Source organism: Triticum aestivum, chromosome 3D, assembly GCF_018294505.1.
Source record: "Triticum aestivum cultivar Chinese Spring chromosome 3D, IWGSC CS RefSeq v2.1, whole genome shotgun sequence".
NCBI lineage: Eukaryota > Viridiplantae > Streptophyta > Magnoliopsida > Poales > Poaceae > Triticum > Triticum aestivum.
The window spans coordinates 612,444,990-612,453,133 of NC_057802.1; the positions used below are offsets into that span (position 1 = coordinate 612,444,990).

An 8,144-nucleotide genomic window follows, 5' to 3' on the forward strand; every position below is an offset into this window, starting at 1 on the left:
TCGCCGAGCTACGCCGACCGGGACGCGCACGGTGGGTTGAACCCAAACGTCACCTTCCCCCATGGATACCCGGCCCAGCGCACGTCCTGGCCCGCCTTCGCCAGCGTGCATTACCCTCCATACAACTACTCGCCGCCCGCCTACCCGTCCTCCCCGACGCCCCAACTCCGCCGTTGCGCGCTGCCCTTCTCGCACCTCGGCGACACCGACGAGACCGAGGGCGACATGGACGACATCATCGCCGCAGGTTCGGCCGCGGCCGCCGCGTCTCCCGGGTTCGACACCCCGGACAAGACGGTGGATCTCAGCGGCGGCATGGACGACGAGCTCGGCTACGTCTACGGCGAGGAGGAGTAGGAGCAGCAGGAGCAGGAGGAGGAGGACAACGAGGAGGAGGAGGTGGAGGAGGAGCCGGCGACTGTTCCGGCGAAGAGGCGCAAGAAGAAGAAGCGGGCGGCCAGGTCAGGCGTGCCGCGCATCAAGTGGGCGTCCAAGGAGGAGGAATGCCTCGCCGAAGCATGGAAAGTCGTCTGCTTCGACCTGACCACCGGCACGAACCAGAGCATCGAGACGTACTGGGAGCGCATCAAGGCCGAGTTCGACGAGCGCAAGCTCGTCGGCCCCTACTTCAAAGGCGCCTACATGCAGCGCGGCTCGAAGGCGATGGCGAACCATTGGGGGCGTATCCAGGGGGCGTGCACGCCCGCCAACTGTTTGTTCCTCCGCGCAGTTCCTGCGCATGTTCGCCCTGTACCGGTAGAGCAACAGCGACGCCGAATTCAAGTACCTCCATGTTTACAAGCGCATTGACAAGTGCGAGAAGTGGGCAGAAGTCCGGCGTACCCTCGACAAGGCCAAGGAGACCTACAAGCCGGACGCGCCGACTCCTGGCGCATCGGAAGGGCGGCCGGACAGCAACAAAGGTGCCAAGAAGGGGAAACACGCCGACGCGGCCACCGCTCGAGTGCAGGAGTCCATCGAGCACTGCCTCGCCGACACGCAGGCCCGGGCCGTCCTTCGTGAAGAGAAGACCGAGGTGCGGTGGTCGGCGTTGATGTCGAGCAGCGCCGTCAAGCTCGACCTACTCCGGACCAACGTCGCCGCGAAGAAGAGAAACACCGACCTGGCTTTCCTCCTGCGCGGGGCGGACATGCTCCAGAGCACCGACGAGGCGGTCAAGGCGTGGTACTTGGTGGAGCGCAGCCTCATCCTGAACCAGCTTCCCTCGACGATGCCGCTGACGCCCACGCGCACGCCCACGCCGCCGCCAAGCCCGCGTGATGACGCCTCCACGATGCCCAGCAGCACCGGAGCCGCGCCGACACCGCCCAGCGCAGAAGCAGCTCCGACACCGCCAAGCCCGCGCACGCCGACTCCGCCGACGCCTGGGGCCGACCCCGCCGAGTGATGCGTTGCGCACGCGAACTTGTGCCGCTCTATTTTTTGTATGCCTGACTATATCCGATCGCCGAACTGTGACTTGTGATCGCCGGACTTGTGGCGTCTTTTGTGAGCGGGAACGACCAAGTTCGAATTTTCCGCGTCCTGTGGCCGGCGTCTGGGGGATGACTGGGAGCTAGGTCGCCCCTAGGGGCCGAACTAGCGCCGGTTCGCCCCCAGACCTCTCTTTTTTAGCGCCCTGGGGGCCCGAACGGCTGGAGATGCTCTAAGAACCAGGATCTTAGCATCATGGTATGTGACGCACGACAGAACAGGTTGATGAGGTGACCCACCCCAGAAGCGATGCTCATACTCGAGGGTCCTCTCAAGGATTGTCCACTCTGCGTCGCCGGGGCGAAGTAGAGCAGCCCTGAACCTGGCCGTGGAGGTGATGCTATAACAGGTGCAGGTGATGCTATAACAGGCGCAGGTGATGTTGGAGATGCTGTAGAGAAGGGTCGTGCCGTCGCCGTAGATGACGCCGTGGGAAAAGATCCCCTCCGGCAGGCCAAGGGATTGTGGGAGTAGAGGCAGATGTTCGGCGGCCCCTTTGAGAGGGTCATGGAGACTAGGATTGAGGCGTTCGATGGTCAGGCACCGGAGGGCGGTGCCGCCGGAGCTGGTCACCCAGTTCCACCAGGCCGGCTGAGACAGCAGCGGCTGCGAGCGATAGTTGGACCCGGAGAGGACGCACCTCATCTCGAGGCGCGTCGCGTCTTCCATCACCGCCGCGACGAGGCAGGGCAGAAACTGGTCTGTCGCCGTCGTCGTCCGGGAGTCCCGCCATGGCTTGCAGACGGCGTGGAAGCGGACTAAGTCGACGGCGTCGTGCTGCAGGCGGCCGGAGATCTCGCGGGCCAGATCCGGCGGTAGATCAGACCAACCTCGTGCGTGCATGGCGGCGTGATCCGGGAGCAGACGAAGGAAAAGTGTATAATCCACCTAAATACACCAACGTAGTACGTACTACTTTTTGTTTTGAGCCACGTACTACTTATCGGGTCAGTTCGCCACGTTCTAGTATTTCCTAGTCGGAAAAAATTGGGTGGAGATCGGCTCGAGGAAAGAACTAGGGCGTGTTCAGTACCGGAAAATCTTCAAATCCGACGCCACAAATCCGGCGACAGCTTCTCGCAATCGATCTCGGATTGAGCGATCTGTTCGGCGACACGACTTCTCTGGCTCGCTAGCCCATCAGGGTTTGGAAAAGATGGGCGGGGCCGTGCCTCTCATAAAAGCACAATCCGTGCCTCTAGCAGAAACAAAACTGTGCTTCTCGCGAAAAGAAAAAATGCATTTTTTTTCGTTTCCGAGAGGCACGGCCATCCCTCTCACGAAAGCACAACCATGCCTCTTGTGGAAGGAAAAAACAGAAAACACTTATTTTTCATTTCCGAAAGGCACGGCTATGCCTCTCGCGAAAGCAGAACCATGCCTCTCGCGGAAGCAAAATCATGCCTCTCGCGAAAGAAAAAAACAGAAAACGCATTTTTCTTTCGTTACGGAGAGGCACAGCCCTGCCTCTCGCGAAAGCAAAACCGTGCCTATCGCGGAAGAAAAAAGTCAGAAAACTCTTTTTTTGTTTCCGAGAGGCATGGTTGTGCCTCTCTCAAAAGTAAGAAGGTGCCTCTCCCGGAAGCAAAGAAAACATGTATTTTCACGGAAAAAAAATCTAATTTTTGTTGTCCAAAAGCTAAGGAAATCGGTGAAAAACCAAAAAGTCGATAAAAACCGGGAAAAACTGTTTTAAAAGCCGAAAACGCTTGCGGAAAAAAATCCAAAGGAAGCGCCCAGAGCGTGACACATGATGGTGGCCAAGTGGCGTGATCTCAGCCCACCTCAAGTGATCGTTGTGAGGCTCCCGAAGGAGCGCTCGTCAACTAATTGCTCACATACGTGATGCTTAGTCGAGCGAGTCACTAGGCAAAATCACTAATTGAGGAGTACTTCTTCCAAACATTACTCTCATCTTCCCGGGTTGTGACAAGTGGCGTGCTGCATGTGCGCAACTTGTCGCAACCTGGGAGTTTTCTCTTTTTTCTCGTCCAAATCTCGAACTGTTTTCATCGTCGATTTCTCGCGTCAAGATCTTCAAAATTAGATCCTATGTTGATAAGTGTTGACAAATATTTTATATGAAAAAACCGAACCAGGAGCACTTTTTTTTTTCTCTTTACGGATGCCATTTCTGAGAGGTACGGTCATGCCTCTCGTGGAAGCAAATCTGTGCCTCTCGCGGAAGCAAAACTGTGCCTCTCGTAAAACAAAAATAAAAGATAAAACACGTTTTTTTTCGTTTGAAGCAAAACGATGCCTCTCACGGAAGAAAAAAAAGAGAGAAAACGAGCTTTTTTCGTTTCCAAGAGGCACAGCGCCTCTCACGAAAACAAAACCGTGTCTATCAGGAAAGAAAAAGAATAAGAGAAAACGCGTTTTTTCGTTTTCAAGAGGCACGGCCATGCCTCTCACGAAAGAAGAAAAAAAGAGAAAACACGTTTTTTTTCCTTTCCTGAGAGGCACGGCAGAAGCAAAACCATGCCTCTCGCGGAAACAAAGGCATGTCTCTCACGGGAAAAAAATCGCGTTTTTCGCTCAAAAAGACAATTTTTTTCGAAATTCTTTTGTCAAGAAGTTAAGAAAGACTGGTGGAAAATCGAAAAGTCGAAAAAAAACGGGAAACCCATCTAAAAAGCCAAAAATGTGTGCGGAAAAGTAAATGTTTTGTATATCCAAGATGTTTTTGCTACACTAATAGCTCACTGGAGGTTGTGATATCTATTTCTGAACTTATTTTCCTTTTAGTTCAGAACATTGTTTGTAAATGCTAGCTGATAAGCTTTCTCATCTGGAATTTCATAGATTATGTATTTCCATTCCTAGCCATTAATTATATGGTCAATGCTACCTCCCAACACAAAGTCTTCAGGGAATTGTAGTGTGAACAAAACTAAGTGCAATCATCTGTACAAAACGGCAGAGATGCAAGATGCTCAATTTCACCCTCACTGTTTACAATATTTATTTGCTTGCACATGCGTGTACGACCTGAAAAAATTGCCCATGATTTCTACAGACCTCAAGCATTCTGATTACACACATACACGCACGCGCGCGCGCACACACACACACACAAGCAAGCAAGTGCAGGTATAAATTCAGAAAACTTGTAGTAGTTTGTAGTATATACATGGTTGTGCAGTATAGTACACAGCACAAGGCTGTGTTTTCCTTTTTCAGTCAATCCTATGAGTCGGACGAAGAATGAGTGGCAGATATGGTAGGCTAAGGCGCTCTGTGCCTTTGCTCTACAAAGGCACTGAAGCCGAGTCTGGAGGAGAGAGATAGAGAGAGAAACATTTGTGGGGTCTACCCAAATTTGACTTAACCTTATATACGGAAAGTTGGCTGTAAAATACAAAGCAATACAATGAAGTGGGCCTACAACCAACACGAATCACATTGCACTTGGACGGTAGATGATTCACCGCTACATACAGGAACCGGTAAAAGGTCTTTGCGATTATAGAAAGGCATTGTTCCATGATACAATACCCTTTTTCTACTCTCCACTAATCTTCATATTTCTACTGCATGGGTATAGATTTGTGAGCTTTCTCTCATGCCCAACCATTGTAAACCCGTCTAGCACCGGTGAGCTCCTCACTCTCCCCATCTTCCTCCACATGTTTTCCCTTCAGACTTTTCTCCGGCTTCTTCTTCTGATGAATATTAGAAGAGGAGAGATAGAAACGGGGCAATTTGATCGGCAATGATTGACCACATGATGCAGTGCAGTGATGTGCAAGTCTCATTTATCTTTTTTTGTGCGAACATGCCTTGTGGTTTTTTACCTAGCTAGGCGATTAATATAACATGCATCTTGTAATACACTGAGTGAACTCTGGCGGGCTATATACTGAGCCGAGCTAACTGATAAATTCGCTACATATTGGACCAATTAAGCAAAAAAAAAAGATAGTCCTACTCAATAACTGGACCATGATAACTATTGCAGTAAATCAATTTAGACAATTATTATAGCCGAGCACTCCAACTACACATCTTCCCATACTCTGGGTGGAAAGAACTTTACTACGTCGACGCCTCTGTTCCATCATGCTCACCTCTTCAGGGCTTATAGCGATGATTCCAATACCCTGTGAGGTCTCGGTCTTCTTCTAGTACATCACCTTGCCACCAAACAGTCTACCACTGAACATGCTGAACAAGTGTTGCAGCCAAGAGCTCTTCGCACTGAGAGGTAGGTTGGGCATCAACACCCCAGCACAAGTGTTATTGCTTCTTGAAGTAGTAGCTGGACCCTGGTTGACTGGAGCAATTGTGAGCTGGGGGAGGAGCCACACGCACATCTCCTTATCCCATCCTTGGGGCAGCCACTTGAGAAACTCTGTTGTGTTGTCGATGAGGTTGTGCCTGAACACGCCATGTCGCTCGTGCAACCGGCGGCCGCCCTGGTCGTCGTAGTACAAGAAGTAGGCGAACCCACCGCTCATGCCCAGATGGGACGCGTCCAGGGCAAAACTATTGGGCCACCCCAGGAACAACACGCGGTCTTCCAGGCTCCGGCCATCCTTCCTCGTCCACGACAACTTTTCCGGCTCCTTGGTGACCTCCTCAAGCGTGTGCATGGACATCGAGAGTGCATCGACGAGGTCATTGACGCCATTCTTACCTTTATCGGGGTAATGCATCAAAATGTGCACCGACACCCACAGCAGCTCCCCGCGGGACTCGAGCACATAGCTGCGCTCGTACAAGTAGCTGTCGCACTGGCGTGGCATCGATCGTGGCCTAGGAACCTGTAGGTCGTCGTTGTTGGTTGCGGCTGTGGACTCCCCTGTCACACTCACGACGTGCCAGAGGCTGTCCTCAACGGTCACATGGATCTTGCCGTTGTGATAGGCGACACAGAACTCTCCGTCGGAGGGGGATTCGAGGGTCCTGTGGATAAACGTCCACTCGGTGTCACCGGGACGCAGGAGCGCCGCCCTGAACTCGGCGGTAGATGTGTCGAAGCTGTCGTGTTTGCTGAACAGAAGGACGGCGCCGTCGCTGTGGATGATGCCTGTGGGATTCTCCTCCAACCGGCGGTGGACGTTCTCGTCTGGCAGGTGGGTGGGGGGCCCTCCGGCGAGAGGGTCGTGGAGGGTTAGGCCGTGGGGGTCGAAGGCTATGAAGTAGCGGACGGCGGTGCCGTCGGCGCTGGCCACCCAGTTCATCCCGGTGCCACTGCCATCAGATATGGCCGGCGGCGTGACGTAGCTTGTGTTGGAGAAGACGCATCTGAAGTTGACGGAGTCCCCGCTCTTCTTGCTGGGTGCCAGGAGCCACGGCAGGAGCTGACAGGTGCCCGTCGTCGTCGATGGTCCGTGTGAATCGCGCCATGGCTTACACACGGCGTGGAAACGGATGAAGTCGGCGCCGACGTGCAGACGGGAGGAGACCTCTCGGAGCAGTTCCGGCGGGAGGTCCGGCCACCACGTCCCGTGCATCGCGGCAGGTTGGTTCTAGATTTATAGCTGCGGATCAAGCAGATATATAGCTGGCACCTGTACGTATCGGTACCTAATCCGATTCGCTCTGGTGTTAAGTACCAACACGTCTATATTTTGCAGCTGGAATTACCAAAGTAGAGAAAAAGTGTTTTCGGACCTCTCCAAGTTTTCCGAAATTATCTCCAAGTGTTTTCGAACCTTTTTTTTTAGAAAAAAAAACAGACTGAAAAACCGAACCAGGAGCATGTTTTTTTCTTTCTGCAAGACGCACGGCCGTGCCTCTCACGAAAGCACAACCGTGACTCTCGCAGAAGCAAAACTATGTCTCTCGCGAAAGGAAAAAACTCATTTTTTTTCGTTTTCGAGAGGCACGGCCGTGCTTCTCGCAAAAGCACAACCGTGCCTCTCGCGAAAGGGAAAATACATAAACTTGTTTTTTTTTCGTTTTCGAGAGGCATGGCCATGCCTCTTGCTGAAGCAAAACCGTGCCTCTTGCGGAAGGTAAAATTGTTTTTTCGTTTCCGAGTGGCACGGCCGTGCCTCTCCCGAAAGCACAACCATGCCTCTCGCGAAAGCAAAACCGTGCGTCCGGCAAAAAAAAATAGAAAACGCGTTGTTTCCTTTGGGAGGCTCCTGAAGAAGCGCTCGCCAACTAGTTGCTTCCGATCTCGAAATCATCTATTAGGCTGTTAGACGATTAGATAGCTGTACCGTCGGCCCGTTAATTAGTCCGGACAAATTCCCTTGTGCTTATCTTACATAGGATCAATACCCTAATATTTTATTACAAATGAAGCTTCAAAATGCAATTAGTTGGAACAACAAATCCTATATATGAGTGAGACAATATATAATTAACTTCATCATGTACAATTAACAATTTTTAATATACAATGATATTTTTAAATATATGGTGTATATTTTTTATATACGGTGAACTGTTTTTTACTCCCTCTGTCCCAAAATAACTGTCTTAACTTTGTAAAGGCTTTAGTACAAAGTTCTACTAAAACTGAGACACTTATTTTGAGATGGAGGGAGTATATGATAAAAAATTTAAAAATATATGGTGAAGATTTTGAAAATATATGCTGAATATTTTTATACAGTGAACAATTTAAAATTATAAAGTGAACATTTTTTATATGACGAACGTTGTTTAAATAAACACTGAATATTTTTTTAAGT

General features: G+C 51.2%; 1 pseudogene; it reads right to left on the bottom strand.

Moving 5' to 3' along the window:
- Window positions 1-5,435: 5,435 nt before the first annotated feature.
- Window positions 5,436-6,953, bottom strand: LOC123075935 (uncharacterized; annotated as a pseudogene).
- Window positions 6,954-8,144: the final 1,191 nt, after the last annotated feature.